Genomic DNA, 25336 nt, shown 5'->3' on the forward strand with positions numbered 1-25336 from the left:
ATGAGGTAACTCATTTGCCAAAAGCTTACACACAGATTTAACTGTTAGAATGCCATTCTTGTTGAAAGGCCAAATGAGAGTATCACGGCCAGAAACTGGTATTCTCATCCTACAAATCTTCTGGATATTTTCACTAGTGAAGAAAGCTTCAACTAAGTCGACATTCCAAGTCTTATCCTCATGGTTAATGAGGTCAGAAAATTTATAATTAGGATTAGGAAAACTAGAACACAGAGGCAAAGACACATCAACAATCTAATTAGCAGTGAAAGCATGTATAATAGATCCATCCCTAAAATCCCAGAAGGCATGTTGTTTCAGAATATCCAGACCATGACAACTACTTGACCAAACCCAGGATTGACTCCATGGTTTTTTATAATGAATGGGATGACAGATTTTAAAATACTTACATTTTAAAATCTTAACCCAAAGCTCATTAAGGGAATGAATTAACAGCCATGCAGTTTTAGCTATAAGAGCAAGGTTCATTTTCTTAAGATTCCTAAAACCTAATCCACCATGTAATTTATGAGTGCAGACCTTTTCCCATTTTTTAAAGTAGTAGCCTCTATGACCATTTTTACCCCACCAAAAATCCCTTTGAGACCTCTCCATTTTATCCACTATGGTGTCAGGAAGAAGAAAAGAGTTCATGTGATAATTAGAAGTAGACTTTAAGTTATGTTGAATAAGGACAGATCTACCAGATTGGGTTAAATGTTTACCCTTCCAATTAGCAACCTTAGAATCATGATGATTGTTCAAATGAGACATACACTCAGTCCTATTTCTAGTGACAAAAAGTGGGATCCCTAGATATTTTTCATTAAGTTCTATTTTCCTAACATTCATAGATCTGATAAGAGACACATAGTGGTCTGGGAGGACATTCTTGCTAAAGAAACAAGCTGACTTTTCAAAGTTAATCATCTGACCAGAAATACTACTGAAATCATTAATTAAAGCCATAAGATTAGCAGTTTCTGTGTGTGTAGCTTTAGTGAAAAGCAGACAATCGTCTGCAAGAAGCAGGTGGAATATACTAGGCGCATCAGTAGTGACCTTAAACCCATGGATGAGATTGGTATGCTCAGCATGGATGAGGTACCTAGAAAAAGCCTCCATACACAAAATGAACAGGTATGGTGACAAGGGGTCACCTTGTCGCAAACCTCTAGAAGGATTGAACAAATGACAGGGTGAACCATTCAGCAAGATAGAGATATTAGTGGTACTAATGCACTGTAAAATCAGTTGACACCAATGATCCGAAAACCCAAATTTCTTAAGAACAACAATTAAAAAGGGCCATTCTACCCTATCAAAGGCCTTAGACATATCAAGTTTAAGGCCCATGATACCACATCTGTCTTTCTTTTTCTTCATAGAGTGAACCAACTCATGAGCTATCACCACATTATTTTGAATGTTCCTACCAGGTACACAAGCAGCCTGATATGGTGATATAAGCTTACTTAAGAGTGGTTTCATTCTATTCACTAGAATTTCAGAAATAATTTTATAATTTGAATTGCAAAGAGAAATGGGCCTAAAGTCAGTAGGGATTGTAGGCTTATTTACCTTAGGAATTAGAGAAATGAATGTGTGATTCATTTCTTTCAAAAGATGTTTAGAGTGAAAGAAACTTTTGACAGTCTCTAAAACATCATTTTCAAGCAAATTCAGGTTTTGTTTGTAGAAACCTAGGGGAAACCCATCTGGACCAGGAGCAGTCCATGGTTGCATTTGCTTAATGGTATTCCTAAACTCTTCAAGAGTGACAGGACTCATCAAATGATCATTGTCCTCATCAGTAATGCATTTGTCAATACAATTCAGAAAGTCATTATTCAAGACATGGTTGGTTGTGGTAGAGATGTTTTTGAAATGGGAAATAAGAAGGTCCTCAAGATTACCTTTATCCTCAGACCACTGACCATTAGCTAATTTAAGAGAGATGATATGGTTGAAATGTCTCCTCCTATTCACATGAGTGTGGTAGTAAGAGGTATTTCTATCCTGATTTTTAATGAAATCTACTCTTGCCTTTTGGGCATAAAAAGATTCTTGATCTTTTTGAGCAAGCTTAAGATTTTTCTTTATTTCCTGTATGGCCTCATTATCCTGAATTGAGTATGGGTTACTATTCATATGTCTGAGTTGATCAGTTAAGGAATGAACTTTTTGATCAATATTACCATAATGAGAAATATTTCATTTCTTAAGCTCAAGTTTGACATTTCTAAGACAAGTTACCATTCTAAAAGCATTAGACCCCCTAACACTAGTTTTATAAGCATCTCTAATCACTTGTTGACAAGTGGGATCTTTAAACCAGCATTTAAAATACCTATATGGCTTTTTTCCTTGGTGTTCATTACAATTAGTAACCAATAGAATTGGTAAATGACCAGAGCCTATGGCATCAATGTGGAACAACTTGGAGTTATTGTAATGATGCAGCCAATGACCATTTACCAAGGCCCTATCAAGTCTAGCTTGAACATTATCAGTACCTTCTTGTCTATTAGACCAAGTAAACTGAGAACCAATGTAGCCTAAATCAATCAAGTCAGTATTATCAATTACTTGTTGAATGACATGGTATTTAGAGGTGGTAGGTCTAGTATTAGAGGACATTTCATGAGCAAACATGGTTATGTTAAGGTCTCCAACTAGGATCCAAGGAAGGTCAATAGAATTACCAATGTCATTAATGTGTTTCCATTGTTCTATTTTCTCATCATGGTATGTGGAACCATAAAGAAAAGTAGAGAGGAATTGGGGTCTACTAGGATCAGAGGAGATCATGGTATGGATCATCTTATCCGTAGAGTGGAGAATGTTGAGAGTGAAACCACTCTTCCATAAAAGAGAAATACCTCCAGAGAGTCCCCTAGAAGGACTAATCCAACAGTTTGGATAATTGAATCTCTTGAGGTATTGACCCATTTTAACAGAGTCATTTTTGGTTTCACTAAGAAAAATGACATCAGGATTTTGACTTCTAATTTGATTTCATAAACTGGTCCTAGTATCAGGATTGCCAAATCCTTGACAGTTCCACGACAAGATTCTCATAATTTTGAATAAAATGCACAAATCAATGTAGTAACAGGAATTAAGAAAAGTGACACAATCAGAGAAACAAGGACTGATACAACAACAAGTTAAGGGCTCTAAATTACAAGTGAAAAAAATAGGAAAGACAATCAAACAAACATTAAGAACTCTAAGGCAATTAAAGTAGTACTTAAGGGACAGTGCAGAACAAAAGGGGATATGCTTGTAAGTGACAGAAGATAAGCTAATAACACAGAAATTGCTACTTATAGAAGGACTACTATCACTGATACGCAAATCACAGAAGAAAAAACTAATATTTGAGGATAAAAGAAAAAAGCTAGGGTTTTATTTTATAACCTGATTATGCGACGCAGTGTTTCCATTGTGATTCCATGCCGCAGCCACAGTGAGTTCATATTCTACGCTATCAGATGCCATTGGGTGGTTATCGTTCATTAAACTAGGTTGGTATTCCATCATATTTCCAGCAGTGAAATCATTATAATCAGTCATTTCTTCAGCTCCATTGATTGAACCTTGATAAATGGGATTGTTATGAATTGAAAGAGAAATAATGTTGTGGGTAAGCTCATTATTGAGATGAGGATTGATTTGAGATCCATCTTCTCTGGTTCACTTGTTCTTCCTTTGCTCTGCGTCTTCAATTTCCAAATCTATATTTCCTTCGCTACGAGCGATGACTAACGGAGAAATCGAAGTAGATGCAATATTTGCACCCATGGATGATTCCACCCCAGTATCTATTATATTTTCATCCTCTCTAGTGATATAGGCAGCCAAAAATATTTTCCCTTCATCAGTTTGGCTCCAGATTGCATATTCACTTTCTGTCGTAGCTTCCACCTTTTATTCCATAGCAAGCTTCTTACATTGCGAATCAATGTGATCTACAACCCAACACTCTTTTCAAATCTCATAAGGCTGCATTTGAAAGTGGTAAATAACCCATTTTTTTTGACCGGTTGGAGTTATATACCAACATCCTCTTCTGAGAGGTTCAGTCAGTTTGACTTCTACATAGACAGTGCTAGTAACACTGCCTCTCGGCTGTCTTCTTCTTCCTTCTGGTATGACTCTTTTACCAATGTCCTTGCAGATCTCAGAAACAAACCTATCATTAAGGATGATATTACCAAGATTTCTTAGTTTAACGGTCCAAGTATGATGCTCAAACTTGTGTTCTTTGATATTAATATTAGGATCATACTGTATCAGGGAGAGAAAATAACCCATGATATCCCAAGTTTTTGATTTAACTCCCTTGAAAGCATCTTCTCTTTGAAATCTGAAAAGGAACATATTAATCCTTTGGTGATGATTTCATATTTCCGATAGCTTCTCCAGCGGTCATTGATTTCTTTCTTAATCTCTTCATGATCCAGAGGCTTGTTGAAGATAACTTTTCCAAGCAGATTGAAGGTAAAATCATCTGTATTTTCAGCAGGAGCCACAGCAGATGCAATTATTCTTCTGATTGGTCTAATAGTGGAAGGACCAGCACCAGATGATTGCATATTTTTTGAATCCATGATTTGGTTGTTGTTTCTGGCAGACATTGTTTCACAGGCTATTTCACTCTTGTGATGGAAGGCAGAGGAGTAGGTTAGGGTTTTGGGGTTATACTTATAAGGTGGGTCTCTTATTGGTTTATGGAAATATCTGTATTGATGAGTATCTTTCTGTTTTCATATTTGTTGGGGTTGGAGCAATATATCCGGATGATTCTCATTGACCAAAAATTTGAATTTGAAAAGGGGAGAAACTTTCCCTTTGAAGACGCTAAAATCACGGCCAAAGTAAGTAGCCGATTCAACTGAGTTAACTGGATGGGAAAGGATTTTTGATATGGTTAGATGGCGTGCAATCATGATGAGGATTGGAGACAAATGAAGAAAATCCTTGTTGATGATATGATGAGGATAGGGAAACCAGAATCAAAACGACTTGTTGATTCCACTTTAGAAACGAAGATAACACAATAATACCACTGATATTATAGGCAAACACCACTGTGACAAACAACATATCTGAACTTGTATAATCACGACTGATTACCACCACTGGGAGCGACACGGAAAGACAATGGAAACCTGCAAAAACAGGTTAAAGCAACATTAAGTTAGAAAAACGAATGATTTGTAAAAATATAGAGATGTAAAATCTTAAACCAACAGAACCTTCAACACCTTCTACAAGCATGTACGAAGATAAAGTTGACTAGAATTATATAATGCATAAGAAAATAAAAAGAAAAGCAGAAACAGGAAGAAGGAATCAATTATGAGAGGAACTGAATAGAGAAATCATTGAAGATTCATGGACAATTGGGTAGAATACTAGAGACTTGAGAGTTTGTGTGTGTGTTTTTTTCCCCTAGAAACTTGGAAATTACTTGGAGGCTCTCGAAATCTACTTTCTCAAATTTAACTGCCGCCCAAAGTCTGTCCCGAAAACAAATCGAGCTCGCTTGGCACTATATATGATGACCAGAATCGAACCAAGTAGAGAAGGAATTCCTAAAACAGCTCTTCAGCATCCATCTTTTAATTCATATATTTTCCTATATTATATACTTTTCTTCCATGTTAATGTTGGAAATTTTGATCCAAAAACAGAGGATGAATAAAACAGAGAACAGAAAGGAATGTTGTATCGCTTGAGTTTCAAGGCCTTGCGACACTTTTCAGCAATTATTTCGACCATTCCCAAATAATTTGCGAGTACAACCGGTCAGCGAAATATTACTTTCAGGATACAATGAATCCCTAACAACGTTGTTGGGTTCAAGAGTTGTACTTCCCTTGGCCCAACCAAGAACACGCAGTATTTAAATTCTGATGATGCTTAGAGAGAAAAGAAATCAGATGTTTTTCCATTGTTTGAATGAAAACAAATCATCACTACTTATAGGGGACTCATGCCTATTGGAGATGGATCTTCACATCCAAAAGACACATAAGGTGTCTATCGGGAATGGTTGTGTCTTTTACAACCATCACACCCATTAGAGGTGTCTCTTCATCTCTAACTAACATCCATTGTGTCTATCCAACACAGGAAGCTCCCCCCATCATAGCGGCAAACAATAACCGAAAATATTTTATTTTCCAAGGTATTGAAAATATCCAACAATCTTCCCCTATTTTCAATAACCATAAAACACAAAAATAAAATAAATAAAAACTTAGAAAACAGAGTGGCTGCATCACTCAAGTGACTACCTACGTACCCGAGTGGGATCAAGCCAACGTAGTTCAAACTCAATTGGGAAACAAGCATCATCGTTGAAATCAATACATAAATGATAGGCATCTTTTGGATTTGAAACTTCACTTAGTGTAAGAAATTCAAAGTCTTATCGGGGTTCAGTGGTGAAACCAGTCTTGAAACAAGTACCCTATGTGATAAAACCGGAATCTCCACACATACTGATTTCAGAGAGTAGTGTGTTCTGTAGCCCGCGCATTAATGGCCCTGCGCTTATCCTGAATTGATTAGTCACTTAGAAAGCGATCTTTTCTCTTAGGAAACAACCTGATTTCCATACTCATATAGGTAAGTCTCGAAGGTGTTTCTGCGAGACACCTTTTGATTAAAGTTAGACTTATTAAGGATTTTCATCCATCCTTTGTTTCTTGCAGAACCTGCACTAAACAGAAATGAGAAGTTTTATACTTAGTGCACCATAATCACTTCCATAACTTGTTGGTACCACATTGAACCTTGTTTATCTTTTTCAAAACATAGGTTGGGTTTCTGCTATAGGTGATCGAATCTTTCATTCACATACCTTAGTCCCATTTTTGTATACTTCATTGAAAACAATTCCTTTGGGAGACTCTTCATAAATAGGTCTACCAAGCTTTTCTCCGTTTCAATGACTAACTGCAATTACCCCTTTCTTGAGAAATTGACTTACCGTTCAATGTCCAAGACTTATATGTCTTGACTTTTCATTATAAGTCTTTGTTAGAGACGTTACAGATCATAGCCTGATTCACAATTAATCAAGACTGCTCGAGATGGCTTCTTCCAATATTGGGATCTCTACAAGTTAGGTTCTAAGCATTCCTCCTCATTAATTGCATCTATTTATACAATCAATTTTTCCAACATTATTAAAAATGTTCTTATTTGATTTTACAAAATAATTGTAACTTCTCTAGTGATCCTAATTAACATTCACGGTTAATTCACAAGAAGTCATTATAGACTTGCATTCACTAGAGGCATAAGAAATTTGTAAGAAACGTATATACTTGCAATCTCAACAAGTATAATACCATGATGAGTAACTTCTCTACTCATGCAGAATCATCTACAAATTTTTACTCGAAAAACATAGACAATGTCTATTCAACATTTTACATTATGTAATGTAAATGTTTATAATTCATGCATCGGTAATATCGTAACACCTCGTTGTTTGGATATTTGGTCGGCCGCCCAATCTTCCAATACCTTACATATTAATCGGAATTTTCCTTTCGCTGTCATTTAAGCCATGCCAATTTCCAAATTTTGAAACCTATAATTCTTATCACAAGAATTATGCCCATGTCATGCGATTGTTGTCTTAACAATTATGACGATTTCAGACTTAAAAATTTACAATTCCTATAGCAAGAATTGTATCCATACCAAAAAATTGTTGCCTGAATATTGGTTCTCTAATCATAGAGCATTCATGGCGATACTACTGTATTGTCACGCGACCAATACTGTGTCATTTCCATCACTTCTTTTATCTGTATCAAGTACCGTACGAGTCAATTTCTGCCGAACACGGCGCACAACATTTCTGAATAGAAAGGAAATTCAATGCACTAGTACGGGTACCATCCTTATGGATTTGGGCCTCTTTGAGCACCATAATGACGGCTACAGAAGTTGGCCTTCCACCGTGCTCAACGATACCATTCAAACTGCCGGTAATACCCAACCATCATAAGATACAGAGAAGTCGACATGTATTTTGCTCAACGATACTTGATCATCCTACCTTAAAACTAGTCAAATCACTATTCTAGAAATTGTTAACAGTAATCAACCAGTACACATAGGATGAAAATATCATATACTCATTCTAACCCTTGAAACAACCAAAAAACGCATCGTAAAAATAAACTAAGTGTTCATTACCGTCAAGCATGCCTAGTTGTTTTCATCTGCAGAATACTCTGTAAGGGAAAGCAATGCATATACCACTTGACAAAGAATTGTGCAAAAGTCACTACTGATTCATGAATTTGATTTCAAACTGTAACATCAATTCCAGTAGGTGTTTATGTCAAGGAGGGTTCCTAAAAGGCACTTTTCATTCTTTCCCTTCCTCCGGCCACAATAGAAATCAGACACCAATTAAGAAGATGACCCCCGTTCACTAGGGACAGTTGGTTACGCTTATGCCTTTTAAGGATACTAGTCTAGTCATACTAACTTATCCTAGCTTAATCGGGGGGCCAAACATTTTAATTGGGAGCCTTACACTAGAGGACAAAAAAAAGATCACCCAATCTTCATTTGGGTCATCCCTTAAAAAAATATTTTTAAAATGGCTAAAATGCTCCTAAATAATTAGTGATAATCTGATTTAATTAGAGTTTATTTTTTTTCTTTTTTTTTTCCAGATTTATTGTCTGCAATTTTGTGTCTGATTTTTTTTTTTGGCCCAGTTCTGTATGAAAAGTCGTCATGGTATTGAAAAATTTCACTGACGACCCTAAACGGTCGTTAATTTTTCGACTGTTTAAGTGACGACTCTAAACTGTCGAAGATTCATTAATGGCGGAAATGCACGACAGTTTTGGGTCGTCACAAAAATGATCAAATCCCTGACGACCCTTTGGAAGGGTCGTTACTGTTTTGGTTATGCATGTGACGACATAAACAGTCGTTAATGTTTTAGAAGTGTCGTTATAGACTGTCGTTAATCTCTAAAAAGAGTCGTAAGTGTATGACAGTTTAGAGTCGTTATTGTTTTGATCATGATGTATATGACGACACTAAACTGTCGTTAATGTCGGTGAAGGGTCGTTACTTGAAAAAAAAATATTAATCAAGGGTAAAATAGTACATTCATCTTCCGATTTTTACACCCCTGAAAAATTTGGGGGGGGGGGGAAACAAAATTCCATGGCCCCCAATCAATCAAGATTTTTTTACCCGACTAATTTTGGAATGATTTTTTTTTTGACCAGCCTTTTATTTTGGGGTCATTGTTTTATAGAGCCACCTATAATTATAAGGGACGTCCTAATAAATTAAGTTTACTAATTTACTCTTTCCTAATTTATCGGCACGGGATACTTTTGTCTCTAACTCGATATTGGTTAAATTTTCAGTTTGTTTTATTTTTCCGTGATTAATAATTTTGATATTAAAATAAGTTTTGGATAGAAAAATGATGAGTTAGTACCTTTTCGTTTTACCTAAGCATATTATTTCAATATAATATTTGATCGGAGTAATAATGTTGTCCCAATCTGAAAATTAAAAAATAAACAAATAGATATTGTCCATATCTACTAATTAATTTTAAATTTTAAAAATAATATTTAATCTAACATTAAATATACAAAAACTAACAACTCAACTCCATAACATTTATGAATACATATTGGATTCCAAAGCTACTGACAACTAAACCTCTATGAAGTGAAGCAAATCTTATTATAATAAAGAAAATGTCCCCTTTTGGGTGGTTTTGGTGTAGCATGGCGGAATGTCTAAATTATCCCTCATCTTATTACTCCTAAAGAGGTATGAGACGTAATAATCCTACACTAGGAAGCATATACCTGTAAAATAGACAACCAAGGGATACGTGATCGAAACCCACTGAACTGAATTTACGTTTCTTTTTTCTTTTATCTCCTTCGATTTTAGTTTCCATCTTCTCCTCCTCTTCGTTCATGTTTCTCTCCGTCGAAAGAAATCGAAAATCAAACATTCATTTGTGAAAGAGGCGATACAAAAACTGTGATTTGATCAAACTTCTTTTCAAAGAGTCTCCAATAATTTTTCTCCCTAGCCTCTTTGTTCTCTGCTACTTGAACAAATGTTCTCCTGGTGCTAGGTTTCAAACTTTGGGTTTATGGAAGAACAAGATGAAGTGAAAGATTTATGGTTGCCCAAGTAAAGACGCATGAATATTGATTCAAAACTCGAAACTGCTTCTAATTTTCTAAAGGTATGATTTTAATTATGAATCCCTCAATCTTTTTGTATTTGTTGCATGTGAAATTAGGGGTTTAGGGTTTCATATATTTTCCAATCTGATAAACCAATCTCTTCATCGGGTACCAATTTCAATTTCACCAAGTTTATTGAATCAGTTTATGTAATACTCTGTTGAATGTTGAATTACTATTGTTGTTTGCAATAATCATTATAATCAATTAAGTTGAATGAATGGCTTTGCATCTGGTACTAATTCCGTCGGAAATAAAACGATTGTCACCGGATATTCATTTGCTCAAGATGAAAACAATTTTAAGAATTTTAATTTAGTCTATAAAGATTTCCTGTGTTCGTTTCAGAGTACTAATGTTTTCTGAATTTTGGATTTAGCAATTCTAGACAGTTGCGTTCAGATTTCAGAGCTGTTGAAGCTAAATTAGTAAACCAAATTGGTATTTCACATAGATTTATCGTAATTTTAATTTATAGAGACTAGAGAAATTGAAATAAGATGAACATGATTTGATGTTCAATGAAATCTATCGATTTTCTATTTTGGAACACCAGGAGTCCATATGCTGCAATAGTGACTTATAAAATTGAAAAGAACTAGAAATGCAACAAAATTGAAAAAATCTAGAATTGCACCAAAATTGAAAAATTTGCAGCAATGCAAGGCAATAGTAAGATATCCAATTTAAATTGCCACGTCTAATGAAGGGATTGATATCTTTTGTAGGTTCAATTTGCTTTCTCTGAGTACTTAATATTTTTGGTAACAATAACAATTGAAGCTATGGTGTTTGGTAAATTGATAAGTGTCATAAACACCTTCATTTATATCTATAGTTTATGCTTTCTTTGCTATTTTTCTTGTGAATTGTGTATCTTATCTTCGTTTTTGATTTATTAGGTACAATGGAGTCCCCGAGAGCAAAAGGAGAGGAAATCACTCATTTAAAGCGTAAAGCGCAAAAAGGTCAATTCACATGCGATATTTGGAGCTAGCTACGGTTGAGTAAGAAGGAGGTTAGGCAGTCAGTTCTCTGAAACTGACAAGCCTAACATTTCAGACAGCCCTTATCCAATGGCTGGGTGCATGTAGTTGTTTCATTCATTACAACCCCAATACCCAGAGAAACATTTTCTCTTCTCATTATTGTGCTTTTGTCTGATTAAGAAAAGAGAGGAACTGAAATAGCGGTTATACTATCATTCTCAGAGAGGAAGAGAGGAATTGATAGAAGAATTAGGGCTTGAGATCTGAGAAATTAGAGTCTGTTATTGCGACTTGACGAAGATTAAAGAGTGGGTTGGCTTTGAATTCGAAGATGATAAAAAGGGTTTTGATCTGGAGATGAATCTGATGATGCTACTGATGAAGAAATCGATATTTAGGGTTTGATTGCTTACATTAATTGAAAATGAAGATGAATTTTGTTATGTGGAGGCTGTAGCTCAAGAAGGCAATGATTACAGGGTTTGTTCTGAAATTGCAGATGCAGGCAAAGATGGGCATTGGAAATTGGTAACCTTAGATGTGAAATTAGGGTCTGAGCTATACAGGCTGATGTTGATGTTCGAATTGATGGCTGGAAAACGAGAAAACAACGAGATGGAGATGAAGTTGATGTTGTTATAGGTTTGAGAACAAGGTATACTGTTCAGTTGGAAGTGATGAAGCTGCAGAGAGTATGAATGTGGATCTGTGATGGAAGAAGAGATGGGTAAGAAGATGGGTCTGAGTGAATGAAACTGAAATAGTTCAGGCAGTTGAAGCTCAGGTGGATGGATGAACTCAGGTGAAGCAAATGGGTTGAATTGCAGAGACAGTTCTGGTGCTCAAGTTATGGTGATGATTGAGAAGATAAATTGCAGGTGATGCTGTGGTTCAAGAGCATTGCAGGGCTGTGTGGCAGCAGTGGTGAATTCAAGTTGTTGCTGTCAATTTTGGCTTAGTTGCAGAATGCAGAGTTTCTGCTAATGGTGGCAGCGTGCAAATGAGGTAGTGAACTTGTGTGCAAACACTGCTTTATGGTTTGGTGGTTGAATGTGGTGAGCTGAAATTACATAAATGGAATGGTGCAAATGAGCTGGAACTGAAGCATTCACTTGTATGGAACTGGAATTGGTGGACTCTATTTGTTGGAGTTGCAGCTACATAGTAGTTGGTATTGCACAAGTGAAGCATTGATGGTAATTCTGATGAATTTGGAGCTGATTACAATTGCTAGAGGATGTAATGGTGCCGACGGCTGTTAAGTGAGGACCAAATGTGAAGACATATGAATCTTAAATGGTTTCTGAATCATGGGTTTTCTGGGAGTGATATTGCAGGTGCATGGACATGTTTGTCTATTCGTGGTGTTTGCGAGTCTTCATAATGGGTTATTACAGGGAACTGGAGGCGCATATATCCAGTTGTGGGTTAAGTTCGTGGAGACAATAGGCAGTGATTTGAGTATGGCTTGAGAACGGGTTTGAGCTTGTGGTGATTCAAAGAGAAATGCAGGTAGAAATGAGCTCCTTGAGCTTATATGAGTCACAAGAACAAGGTGATGCAGCTGTAGAAGATGGACCTGGTAATTCAGTTGGGGTGGTGGAAGCAGCTGCAATGAGATGCTGTGGCTGGCAACAAATGGAGCTACAGATAAAGCTAGTGGTGTTGATCAAGTTAGAGTTATGCAGTTGCAGCTGGCGTTGGTTGGCTGCAAGAGTATTCTATCTTGAGCTGAAATGCAGCTGAAACAAGACATGACTTTGATGCTGAGAAGAACGAAGAAGAAGATTGCGCGAGTGTTTTGCTGGTATGGAGATGCGATTCGAAGTGCAGCAGTCTGTACAGGGGTTGTCTGGCAGTGGCTTGGACCTGAGCTAGAAGGATACATGATATGCAGATTTGGGCGCAAATTTATCTAATTATGGAAGGAGTTTATTTACTTGAAAATAGCCAGAGAAGGTTGTTTTGGCCTTCATGTTTACTGAGTTGTACGGTTGAGATTTGGAGGCTGGCAGGGTCCGTATTAAACAAGGAAAGTGAGTCTTCTTAGGTCACGATATTGGTGGTTAGAAGCAGACAAGAAGATTGTTGTTGTGCAGTTGAACTGGTGCAGTGGAGGCAGAAATGCAGTTGTGATAATAGCCGAACAAGAAAGAACTGGTGGTAATGAAGTATAATGTGCTGAGTATCCGAGTGAAATTGGTTGATGCAGTCTATGTGAAGCTACAGGAAATGGGAATTGTAGATAGTGCTATTGTCGTGACTGCAACTGAGTTGGCTAAGCAAGGAGGCACTGCAGCTACAAATACAGATGGGAGCTTGCAAGGGACTGAAAGGATTGAATGAATGCTACAGATGAATGATGGATGCATGCTAGGATGATTGGTGCAGGGAAGCTGAAACATGGCCTGGAACATGCCAGAACAGACATAACTCTAGCTGAATCGGGCTCAGCCGAGTTAACTCGCTGATCCACACAAATGGACTTGGGCTCTGAGATTTGGGCTTGGTTTATGGGATGTGAGAGAGTTAATTGGAGTTGACGGCAGAATTGGAAAGCTGTATAAGAAGGGTTTGAGAATACACAACAAGGAGGGAATCTTTACTTCTACTTTTGCCTAGGGTTTAGAAAACATGAAAACTTTTCTCTTTCTTCTTGTGATGAACCTCGTTAACATGAGTAGTTAATTTTATCATTGGTTATGGAATAATTGAATTTCACATAACATGCTTCATGATATGATAAATTAGTTTTGTCTCCATATTATAGATTATGATTCACTATTTATATTGTTACATGATTTGAATGTTTGTTTAGTCGAGTCGCGAGTCGATTGAATTTTTTTTCATCTCTATTGCTAGATTAGGATTTATTATACGCAAAAGTGATAGATTCCTGATTACAAGTAGCATAATTGTGATTATTGCTTATAGTGATACATCCTAGTAGTAAAAAGTGATTCATAACCTTTATTAAATCGATTGCTTTGATTGGCCTGATTTCATAGAACTTAATGCATCTAGGGAATTAAACTTGATTAGTGCTTTTACACGTTAGGTTGTTCTCTATGGTAGGATTCGTATTCGCATCTTTTAATGTGTTTGTTAATGAAAATAAGAGATTTGCGGGATATACTTGCGATCAAGGTATCCTAGGGCCTTTGATAAAACAGAGATTAAATATCAATTCTAGTTATTGTTAAAAAAGCATGTTTGTGAATGAAGATGAATCCTTAACCAATACTTTCACATATTTCTGATTTGCTTGTTTATTTATTTATTTACTTTTATTTGAGTTTAGTTACATAAAATCCCCCCTTGGTATTTATAAGAAATCGAAAACATATAGATAACCTAGTCCTCTCTGTGGGGACGATCCTTTCTTACCCTTGCTATATTTTATATTTTAAGTTGTGAGAAAGTAATATTATTTTTGACGCATACGACATCGATCAAATTTTGGCGCCGCTGCAGGGGAGGCAGCGGTTGTCACTTGTTTTTGGTTTCTTATTTTTGTTTTGTTTTAAGTTTTTGTTTATTTTTCTTATTTTCTGGTTTTTGACATAGTTTTGAGAACTCTTGTTTCATGTACTTATTATTGAAGGAGCATATTGGAACAATAGATACGGTTTTCAACCTCCTCAACACTATGACGATTTCCCACCACCTATGGGATACGATCGAAACCAATTTATTGGCTATGATCAATATCCAAGATCTTACGGTGATTTTCATACATACCAACAACAACCTTGTAGTGGGTATGTAAGTCAAGCACCTAGGTGGGACAATTCTACTTCCAATTTGCTTTATCCGAGATGTATGAGTGATATAATTGGACTAGACCAACTTGACGGTGATAAAGGGAACGTCACACAAACCGATTTCAGACTTTTTCTTACCCGACTCCACATCGTAGTTATGATCATTCACACATTCAAAGGGAAGAGTCATGGGAAAGAGAACCTATTGTATCCAATGGTGGTAAGCGTGTGAACGTTAGAAAACTTGCACAGAAATTATACAAGTTGGAAGATGATGGCACCTCGGAAGAGATTTTCGATGAAATTAGTAGGACCATTCATATGGATCTTCAACGCGTCGTAATAAAGGATGGGAAACCGATGAAGATTCTTATTATGGTGAGTCTGAAAATTAAGATGATTGTGTTGAAAAGTACCAACCTTTGGAGATATTTAATGACACTAGTCTAGTGGACTCAACTCTTGATCTTTATAATTATCAAGCACCTATTCAAAAGGTACATGAGTATGATGAAACTAGTGTCTTACAGAATTTCGTTGCAACAAGGTTTGAATCTAATGAACACGAAGAAGACTATGATGACAATTTTGTAGATAACTCAAGCATTGATCTTAATAATGATAAAGAGTCTATTCAAGGGGTGGATCTTGAGGATGATGCATTTGTGAGTCTTCTAAAAAAGTTCATTGTGGCGAAATTTGGAGCTGCAAAAGAGTATGTGCCTTTCAACAATGAGAATTGTGTTGAGAATGAAACCGTTATGACCAATATTGTGGAAGACCCAATTGAGCTTGCATATGATTGTAATGTTGATGTTAATGTCGAGGCTTTGGTTAAGGCAGAAACTGACGAAGAATGGTTGCAACGTTTGATAGAGGACCATGATATACAAGAGGTGAATAATTCACTTGAATTTTTCAAGGATGAAGAGGATTCCGTAATACAAGAGATTGTGATAGGTTTGTCTAACCCTTTGCATATTGTTTCTTCTCTATGTTCTTCGAGAATATTGTTGAATGACTTTATTTCTCGATATCCGCCATTAGAAACATTTGATTCTCATACTATGCAAGTTTGCAAAGAAGAAACCATAGAAGTTTCTGAATTTTATGTTCTTTATACACTTCCAAGGGTGGAAAAGAATAAGTGTGGGGGAAACTTCTACTGGGATATAGCTTCACTTTTGCTTTATTGTACTAATGTTTGTGTGAAGTTACTTTTTGCAAAACAGGTTACATAGAAGGATCCCCAACTTTTCAGATTGTTGGTGTATGGGGAATGAATCTTGCAAGGATATAGTCGGGCTGACGACTTTAAACCAAGCGCTAAATGGGAGGCAACCCATCAGATGAGTATTTCTTGTCTTATTTTTATTCTTGTCTTGTTTTTTTTTAAAGCTTTTTCTTGTCTTGTATTTTTTTTTCTTCTGATTTCTTGTCGCATATCATTATAAGATTTCCCACCTTGACTTTCTTTGGACGATTCAATTTACGTTGAGGACAATGTAAAGTTTAAGTGTGGGGGAGTGGTTAAGCATTTGCACTGTAAAAATTTCAACTTTTTTGTAAAACAGTGAATAAGAAACCTCCAACTTGTGGTTTGTTTAGAGTCACATAGTATCCATGTCGCTAAGATTACATCGAGATTCTCATAAGAGTGACTGAACTTAGAGATGACAGAGAACATGATCGGGTTTCTTGCCTGTATGAGAGTTAAAGTTGGATTTAACCATCCCAGTGGCAAATGAGGTGCAAATTGAATTCAGTATTAGAGTAGTGGTCCCCTATAGTGGAGACTACCCATGTTACATCATGAGAGGCACCGACCTTCACTTCTTTGTACCTGTCTAAATTTGTGCTTTTAGAGTGTGTGTCATCGTACGTAAACTCCGGGTAGAATGGTGAGCTACCAAACCTCACACCAATAGAATCACTATTTTGATCTCTTGAGTGCTATTTTATCAATCATGAATGGTCATATCGAATTGCTAACTTACATACCACTTGTAATCTTGTTCGCAGTTAGCACCATCCACTTTATCTCTCTTTACACCAACAGGTCCATAGAAACACCATCATCATCAACAAGAGGAGGATCACAAATTGTAAGGAAAGTTGAAGACGTTCAAGGTTTACAAGCAACAATACAAAAATGAGCAGATTTCAGATTCAAGTAAAGCAACAAGACAAAGAGCAGAATTTTACAAGTTGAAGACCATTGTACAAAAGCGAAGATTATCAAGATGAGAATTCAAGAAGTTTATGATATCAATCTAAAAAAAATTGAAAAAAAAATTGAAAACAAAAGACAAGAGAAAACTTCATTAGGTTCATTATTAGTTTTATTTTTATGTTTTGTTTTAATTCTGTATTTACGTTATTTATTTTGCATCTTACAAAAAAAATAAATCATTACATCACATTTTGGTTTGTTAGTTCGTTTTTGGTTTTGCATTCATTCAATAAAGCCAATGAAATAAGAAATATCTATAATGAAGTTTCAAGCAACAAGGAATTAGAGGAAAAGAGTTACATTGTCAAGATTCTACGAAGTTCAAGATTTTATCATCAACAGTTGAAGACCGAAGATGAAGACAAGGATTGAGACCGAAGACGTTTCTATGGATGCTGTGAGAGTGGTGCTAACTGCACGCCGAACGGATAACGAGGCAAGTAAGCATATTCCCACCTTCATTAAGTGGTTGATTTCCTTTCTTAGAGATCGTCAGAAAAAAGGGTTTTCAAAATGAATAAAAGATGTGGGTTTTCGAAACAATTCGGAGGGTTCTTGCCTTCCTACCATTCAAGGTGTCGCAGGATTCTCTTTTCACTCCTAACTGGACACATGTGTGACCCATAAAAAGCTGTTTATTATTGAGAGCAATATCATAAAACCTTTTTTTTGTGAGGCAGAGTCGAGACTTTCGATCACTCCGAACCCGAATTTCTTTCGATAAGGGATGGTTATTTCACTCTCAACTTTAAGGATGAGATTGTGTTCATTTATGTGTCTAAATTCTTATGACTAGTGTGCATAATCTCTATGTCTTCTTAGCGCGTTGGATGCTATCATTACGGAGAACTAGTAAGTTGGAAAAGTAGGTTTTGTGGGTATATATATCCTTTAGAATAAGTTTTGTTTGATTTGCTCGAGGACTAGCAAAGTCTAAGTATGGGTGAATTTGATAGGTGTCATAAACACCTTCATTTATATCTCTAGTTTATGCTTTCTTTGCTATTTTTCTTGTGAATTGTGTATCTTATGTTCGTTTTTGAGTTATTAGGTGCAATGGAGTCCCCTAGAGCAAAAGGAGAGGAAATCACTCATTTAAAGCGTAAAGCGCAAAAAGGTCAATTCACATGCGATATGTGGAGCTAGCTACGGTTGAGTAAGAAGGAGGTTAGGCAGTCAGTTCTCTGAAACTGACAAGCTTACCATTTCAAACAGCCCTTATCCAATGGATGGGTGCATGTAGTTGTTTCATTCATTACAACCCCAAAACCCAGAGAAACATTTTCTCTTCTCATTATTGTGTTTTTGTCTGATTGAGAAAAGAGAGGAACTGAAATGGCGACTACACTATCATTCTCAGAGAGGAAGGGAGGAATGGATAGAAGAATTAGGGCTTGAGATCTCAGAAATTAGAGTTTGTTATTGCGACTTGACGAAGATTAAAGAGTGGGTTGGCTTTGAATTCGAAGATGATAAAAAGGGTTTTGATCTGGAGATGAATCTGATGATGCTACTGATGAAGAAATCTATATTTAGGGTTTGATTGCTTCCATTAATCGAAAGTGAAGATGAATTTTGTTATGTGGAGGCTGTAGCTCAATAAGACAATGATTACAGGGTTTGTTCTGAAATTGCAGATGCAGGCAGCGATGGGTATTTGGAAATTGGTAACCTGAGATGTGAAATTAGGGTCTTGAGCTATACAGGATGATTTTGATGTTCGAATGGATGGCTGGAAAACGAGAAAACAACGAGATGAAGATGAAGTTGATGTTGTTGTAGGTTTGAGAACAAGGTGTACTGTTCAGTTGGAAGTGATGAAGCTGCAGAGGGTATGATGTTGGATCTGTGATGGAAGAAGAGATGGGTAAGAAGATGGGTCTAAGTGAATGAAACTGAAATAATTCAGGCAGTTGAAGCTCAGGTGGATGGATGAACTCAGGTGAAGCAAATGGGTTGAATTACAGAGACAGTTCTGGTGCTCAAGTTATGGTGATGACTGAGAAGATAAATTGAAGGTGATGCTGTGGCTCAAGAGCATTGCAGGGCTGTGTGGCAGCAGTGGTGAATTCAAGTTGTTGCTGTCAATTTTGGCTTAGTTGCAGAATGCAGAGTTGCTGCTAATGGTGGCAGCGTGCAAATGAGGTAGTGAACTTGTGTGCAAACACTGCTTTATGGTTTGGTGGTTTAATGTGCAAATGAGCTGGAAGTGAAGCATTCACTTGGATGGAACTGGAATTGGTGGACTCTATTTGTTGGAGTTGCAGCTACATAGTAGTTGGTATTGCACAGGTGAAGCATTGGTGGTAATTCTGATGAATTTGAAGCTGATTACAATTGCTAGAGGATGTAATGGTGCTGACGGCTGTTAAGTAAGGACCAATTGTGAAGACATATGAATCTTAAATGGTTTCTGAATCATAGGTTTTCTGGGAGTGATATTGCAGGTGCATGGACATGTTGGTCTATTCATGGTGTTTGCGAGTCTTCATAATGGGTTATTACAGGGAACTGGAGGCGCAGATATCTAGTTGTGGGTCAAGTTCGTGGAGACAATAGGCAGTGATTTTAGTATGGCTTGAGAATGGGTTTAAGCTTGTGGTGATTCAAAGAGAAATGCAGGTAGAAATGAGCTCCTTGAGCTTATATGAGTCACAAGAACAAGGTGATGCAGCTGTAGAAGATGGACCTGGTAGTTCAGTTGGGGTAGTGGAAGCAGCTGCAATGAGATGATGTGGCTGGCAACAAATGGAGCTACAGATGAAGCTAGTGGTGTTGATCAAGTTAGAGTTATCAGGTTCAGCTGGTGTTGGTTGGCTGCAAGAGTATTCTATCTTGAGCTGAAAAGCTGCTGAAACAAGACATGACTTTGATGCTGAGAAGAACGAAGAAGAAGATTGCGCGAGTGTGTTGCTGGTATGGAGCTGCGGTTCGAAGTGCAGCAGTCTGTAAAGGGGTTGTCTGGCAGTGGCTTGGACCTGAGCTAGAAGGCTACAGGATATGCAGATTTGGGCGCAAATTTATCTAATTTTGGAAGGAGTTTATTTACTTGAAAATAGCCATAGAAGGTTGTTTTGGCCTTCAGTTTTACTGAGTTGTACGGTTGAGATTTGGAGGCTGGCAGGGTCTGTATTAAATAAGGAAAGTGAGTCTTCTTAGGTCACGATATTGGAGGTTAGAAGCAGACAAGAAGATTGTTGTTGTGCAGTTGAACTGGTGTAGTGGAGGCAAAAATCAGTTGTGATAATAGCCGAACAAGAAAGAACTGGTGGTAATGAAGTATAATGTGCTGAGTATCCGAGTGAAATTGGTTGATGCAGTCTATGTGAAGCTACAGGAAATGGGAAATGTAGATTGTGCTGTTGTCGTGACTGCAACTGAGTTGGCTAAGCAAGGAGGAACTGCAGCTACAAATACAGATGGGAGCTTGCAAGGGACTGAAAGGATTTAATGAATGTTACAGATGAATGATAGATGCATGCTTGGATGATTGGTGCAGGGAAGCTGAAACATGGTCTGGAACATGCCAGAACAGACATAACTCTATCTGAATCGGGCCCAGCCGAGTTAACTCACTGCTCCACACAAATGGACTTGGGCTCTGAGATTTGGGCTTGGTTTTTGGGATGTGAGAGAGTTAATTGGAGTTGACGGCAGAATTGGAAAGCTGTATACGAAGGGTTTGAGAACACAACAAGGAGGGAATCTTTACTTTTACTTTTGCCTAGGATTTAGAAAACATGAAAACTTTTCTATTTCTTCTTGTGATGAACCCGTTAACATGAGTAGTTAATTTTATCATTGGTTATGGAATAATTGAATTTCACATAACATGCTTCATGATATGATAAATTAGTTTTGTCTCCATATTATCGATTATGATTCACTATTTATATTATTACATGATTTGAATGTTTGTTTAGTCGAGTCGCGAATCGATTGAGTTTGTTTTCATCTCTATTGCTAGATTAGTATTTATTATACGCAAAAGTGATAGATTCCTGATTACAAGTAGCATAATTGTGATTATTGCTTGTCGTGATACATCCTAGTAGTCACAAGTGATTAATAACCTTTGTTAAATCGAATTAGTGCTTTTACACGTTCGATTGCTTTGATTGGCCTAATTCATAGAACTTAATACATCTAGGGAATTAAACTTGATTAGTGCTTTTACACGTTAGGTTGTTCTCTATGGTAGGATTCATATTCGCATCTTTTAATGTGTTTGTTAATGAAAATAAGAGATTTGCGGGATATACTTGCGATCAAGGTATCCTAGGGACTTTGATAAAAGAGAGATTAAATATCAATTCTAGTTATTGTTAAAAAAGCATGTTTGTGAATGAAGATGAATCCTTAACCAATACTTTCACATATTTCTGATTTGCTTGTTTATTTATTTATTTACTTTTATTTGAGTTTAGTTACATAAAATCCCCCCTTGGTATTTATAAGAAATCGAAAACATATTGACAACCTAGTCCTTTCTATGGGAACGATCCTTTCTTACCCTTGCTATATTTTATATTTTAAGTTGTGAGAAAGTAATATTAATTTTGACGCATACGACAACGATCATAAATACCCTCGACTTCATAGCCACCAGACCGGTATTTTGCATCATTGATATTACTACGTAACTTCAGATATAGCTGCATCCTCAGCATAGTGGCTAGACAACATGGGCATGTGACAGGCATCATCACTTAACAAAGATTGCTCTCTGTGTACCATATACCTGCCATGTTAGGTACATACCTGATGTTCAGTGATATAACCCACATATATATGAAAATTAAAGTTCAATAGAAATTGGTAGAGTTCATTAGCGGGAAGTAGATGCTGCCATCAAGTTTCAGTTTGAATTTCTCCTTTGCAGAAGGATGTGGATGAAATTTCCACCGAGCGGGTTTATATGAGAACTTTCATTTGAATAGGTTCATTTTTCTCGGTGTACCTGAATCTAAAGGTCTGCAAAATAATAAGTTGATAAGAACTATTGTATTGTTAAAAATAGAGGAAAAAATCACCAATTATGACCGACATGTTGATCTGGGACATAAATTTGTACTTCTTATTAGATAAATTCTTTGTTAAATATTATTTTGCTCTTTGGCCGGTCTATTATAATAAATTCTATAAGTGTTTATTTCCTCGACAGTAAGTCCATATTCCTTGGACTTTGATAGGTTTTGAATTGACATACTTAATGTTATTCATGCAGGTGTACAGGAGAGGTACGAAACTTAGCTGCTGGTGGTGGCCATTGGTATATGCTGGCTGATTCATGTTCCTAGAAAGAGTTGCTTGAATTCAGCCTTGCTGACTGTGCGACTCCCTCAAATGTGCGTGTGATAAGTTGTGTACATCTTAACAAAGAATATCAAATATATAAGAGAATCTTATCTGTGTATAACACACACACACAAAAAAAAAAAAAAACGATGCCTTTAATAGGCTTACATGTTTCTGCCTAAATATAATATGTGAGAACATTTTATTTGTGTAGATTTTAGAGATATTCAATGAAAGTTTGTTTTGTAGGTTTTGGTTTTATGTTAGTATGAAAAGTCTCCCTTGATAGTAAGATGCGTGAGAACTGCGAACATCTTATAGGTGCTCAACAACTAAAGTGGTTTTTAAGTTCAGGTTCCGATGGCAGGCGCATCGCGCGGGCGGTTTCACTAGTATCCATAATATTTTCCATACTAAATTATCCTTTTTATGCAATGTGAGAATTTCCTAAAAATGAGGACTCCATGGCTATTGGAAGGCTGAGGTATATATGTGTGAGCTGAAAAAATAAACTTATAAATGTAAATCAAAACATGTGCAAGCTTCTTCCTTAATCTTATTGATAACATAAAATTGAACAAATTCGTGGATAAAATTTTTTCGCATCAACTACGTTAAGTAGTGCATGAGTGGCGTTCTTACATCTAATGTTACTCAAATATTTTGGAATAATAAAGAACACAGTCATATTGATGTCTATATTTGTGTCTATATAAATTCAACTAACCTTTTGAAGAAAAATCATTAGTTTCAGGGTAGAAGGGGACACAAATTTTTGTCGCCTTCAATTGGTAGGAGATGTGGCCGGCATGGCATTCCATTGGCTCGATGGCGCGGCTGACATGGTTGGCATTCTTTGGCGCGGAGATGTGGCTGGCATGGGATGCCATTGGCACGGTGGTGCGGCTGGTATGGTTGGCATGCCTTTGGCACGGAGATGTGGACGACATGGTATGCCGTTGGCACGATGGTGCGGATGGCATGGTTGGCATGCATTTGGCGCGGAGATGTGGCTGGCATGGCATGCCATTGGCACGGTGCTGCGGATGGCATGCTTGGCATGCCTTTGGCGTGGAGATGTGTCCGGCATGGTATGTCGTTGGCACGGTGGTGCGGCTGGCATGGTTGGCATGCCTTCGGCGCGGAGGTGTGGAAATTAGGGTTTAGAATGTCAAAACCCTAATTAAAATATACGATATGTGTGATTGGCACGCTTGGCTAGCATGCGCGGCTGGCATGTGCGGAGACGATGCCTGTCAATACCAAGGGTTCTACCGTGGAACATAGCATATACATATAAAAAAAAAGGTACCCTGGTAAATTTCTCGTAGACGTATTGAAAGGTGAAAAGGCGAGGGTACCCAAATATACCTCAAGCTAAAACTTTTCCTACCTATAAGTCCTTTCCCCGAAAGTGATTGTCTATGGATACGGGATCGAGACAATACAACTAATCAGTTCACACTCTGTGTGATCGTCTATGGATACGAGATCGAGACAATACAACGACAAAGTGTGTTACTTGATAGAAAGTTTCGGACTTAACCCAACACATAGGATTCACTTATCAAGTAATAGGAGATTAACGTTTGTGTGATTTACTTTAATTATAATAAAAAAATTATAATGCGGAAAATAAAAGTAAATGACACAGCAAGATTTTTTTAACGAGGAAACCGCAAATGCAGAAAAACCCCGGGACCTTGTCCAGAATTGAATACTCTCAGGATTAAGCCATTATACAAAATACACTTACTTCGTATAGTTGAGACCAAGCACCAAACTCTATAGTATACCTAGTTCCGTTTGTATTCCCACGCCTCCAACTTATAAATAAGTCACGTACTTGGAACAATCCCTTTGGTTCGTATTCCAAACAGTAAAGGAACAATAAATCTTTTTGGTATCAACTCTCTTCAACCAAGTGATATGAGTCACGCAAAGGCTCTTCCGTTTATCTCAACATAAAATCCTTTGTCAGGTCTAGATCTATCTTATGTTTCAATCACCCAAAGGTAATCAATTAAGATTAAACCAACAACACCTCTAATCCACAAAGGAACCGTGTCGATGCCGATCTACTACAATCAATCAATCCAATCTACCACAAGGATAAACCGATTATTAATTGGATCCTCTTTTCCCAAACAAGTATTGTGCACACCAAAGATTAAAACCCAAGTCATATCTTCAATATCTTCTTCATCTTCAAATCTTCTTTGATCTTCAATGTAAACCTGCACACAATCACTTGAATCTCTTGTGATCAATCACGCACAGAACGGAGTATGTTAACAATGGATTATCACAAGATCGTCTTTAGAACTAGCAACAGTCTAAATATCCCTGTCGAAACTCTGAACTAGTTTGAGTGAATCTTATATCATAAGAGAAGATTCTCAAGCATAAAAAAACTAGGTGATATCAGATTTCAACCACCGTTAGTCAATCAAATCAATCGAAAACAAAGATAAACCGCAATTATCTAGTTTCCCACCAACGGGTCGCGCTAGAGCTTCTCAATCCCAAAGAAGACTTTAAACTGAACGGCCGTAAGAGATTTCACCTAATTAGATTACTCTCCTCTCCGATAGGCGGCTACACCAGTAACAATGACAAAAGATGAAGTCAAATTGTTACGAAGGATTAGTTTGCAAGAAAGACAAACTTCAAGAATTTATAGACAAGGAAGTTTGGACACCAAGGAATTTCCAAAACCGAAAATATTCTCAAGATATTCATAAAAGCACAGATTCGGTTTTCATAATT

At 36.9% G+C, this 25336-nt stretch overlaps 1 long non-coding RNA gene across 1 annotated transcript; it reads left to right on the plus strand.

Moving 5' to 3' along the window:
• Positions 1 to 10047: 10047 nt before the first annotated feature.
• Positions 10048 to 13980, plus strand: LOC113355378. Its single transcript, XR_003362384.1, has 2 exons — positions 10048 to 10282; positions 11186 to 13980. It is a non-coding gene; the product is annotated as an uncharacterized LOC113355378 (long non-coding RNA).
• Positions 13981 to 25336: the final 11356 nt, after the last annotated feature.

This window comes from Papaver somniferum, chromosome 3 (assembly GCF_003573695.1).
Source record: "Papaver somniferum cultivar HN1 chromosome 3, ASM357369v1, whole genome shotgun sequence".
Lineage (NCBI taxonomy): Eukaryota > Viridiplantae > Streptophyta > Magnoliopsida > Ranunculales > Papaveraceae > Papaver > Papaver somniferum.